Below are 2,060 nucleotides of genomic sequence, written 5' to 3'. Positions count from 1 at the left end.
GGTAGATATGTATAGAGAGATATAGATGGATAGAGAGATAGATATATAGACAGATATATAGAAAGATAGAGAGAGAGATAGACGGATAGTTAGATAGACATATTGGTAGATAGAAAGAGAGATAGATTGGTGGGTGGTAAATTTAAGTGAAAGGTTGACAGATAACCTAGGGAACCAAGAGAGAAAGATAGAGAGAGAGAAATAGGGTGCTAAAGAGAGTGAGGGACAGATAGATGGGGTTGGTGGTTGTGTGTGTGGGGGAGAGAGCGTTGCACCAGGCCGGCCCTACCTCCAGTCTCATTAAGTTAATGGTCTCTGAGGAGCGTGGAGGGAGCGAGAGGGGGGTTGGGGGGAAGGAGAGCAGGCGTCACTCTGCAATGGACCTCTCCCTGCTGCAGTCTTGATGGGTGTTGTGGACCTCAGCCCAGTCGACAGATTCACACTCAGGTTCACTTTTATTGTCACATCACATGTTGACACCAAGGAGGTGGGAAATCTCCTGCAACCCCAAGGTTACAAGCTTCATATATTAAACAGAAGCAGAATATACATCAAACGTTAATAAAAAATAAAGATAAAGATTAGAAAAGATTCGTTATAAATCAAGACAATCATCAATGCAATGTATAAAGATGCAGATAGTGGTTTAAAATGGGTAAATATGTATATAATATGTATATGAGCATGGCACAGTGCCAGTTCAGCAGTCTGATGTCTGATGTATTACACACATTGGACACGCACTCACACACACACACACACACACACACACACACACACACACACACACACGCGCACACACACACACACACGCACACACGCGCACACACACGCACACACACACGCACACGCACACACACGCACACACACACACACACACACACGTATTGGCACTGCCGTGCATGTATGATACGTCTATACCTTATGTTCAGCAGACAGCTATGATCTAACGCAATGCTAGTGCTGCTAATGCTGATTCAGGCCTCACCATCTTAGGGTTGGGTGCAGGTGGGGATAGGGGATGGCTCGCCTATAGCGTGAGCAATGGTGAATTGATGATATGCATGACCTAGGTACATACAAACATCCCCATTCAAACATCTTTATAAGCCCCTAGTTGGCAGCAATGAGACAGAAATTTGCACAGAGAATCCCATGCAAAGCGATTTCATGCAAATTATAACATTTATTGAATAAGGTACAGCTGGGTCTCATTCTACATTTATTGTGAACATTGGCATAGTACAGTAGTACTGTGCTATGCCCAGTAGTACTGTGGTATGCCCTGTAGTACTGTGGTAGTACAGTAGTGCCATGGAAGTATAAGGTACGCCCAGTAGTACTATGGTAGTACAGTAGAACTGGGGTACGCCCAGTAGTATTATGGTAGCTCAATATTACTATGGTTGTACAGTAGTGCTGTGGTATGCCCAATAGTACTGTGGTACACCCAGTAGTACTATGGTATTACAGTAGTATTATGGTAGTACAGTAGTACTGTGGTATGCACTGTACTGCGGTATACGCCCAGTAGTACATTGGTACATCCAGTATTACTCAGGTACATCCAGTAGTACTGTGGTACGCTCAGTATTACTGAGGTACATGCAGTAGTACTGTGGTACACTCAGTATTACTGAGGTACATGCAGTAGTACTGTGGTACACTCAGTAGAGCCAGGGCCAGTCCAGCCGTGCCGTGGTCCCCCAGCACAGTGCAGGTGCAGGTGATTCTGCCCCCAGCTGTTGACAGGGTATCAGTGTCTGTCGTCTGTGCTGTCCCGGGTCTGGCGCCACAACCCAAGTGTGGCTGTCCCGCCACTGGGTCTGACATGGCTGGAACAGGAACCACTCAAATAGGACTGGCTCCGTGTATCAGAGAGCGTCTAGAGATTAGATGTCATTTATCTACAATGTTTATGGAGGAACACAGCAAATGTCTGATGCCCTTTTAAAAATCGCTCTTGTTAGAGAAGAAAAGGCAGGCCATGGTTCGGTGACATTGTATTATTAGAATTGATTTGGGATCTATAATGATTTGAATGCTGCATATATGTCATA

The sequence above is a fragment of the Micromesistius poutassou genome, assembly GCF_964030765.1.
Source record: "Micromesistius poutassou genome assembly, chromosome: 8".
NCBI classification, from domain to species: domain Eukaryota; kingdom Metazoa; phylum Chordata; class Actinopteri; order Gadiformes; family Gadidae; genus Micromesistius; species Micromesistius poutassou.
Note: the sequence above shows the minus strand (reverse complement) of the source record.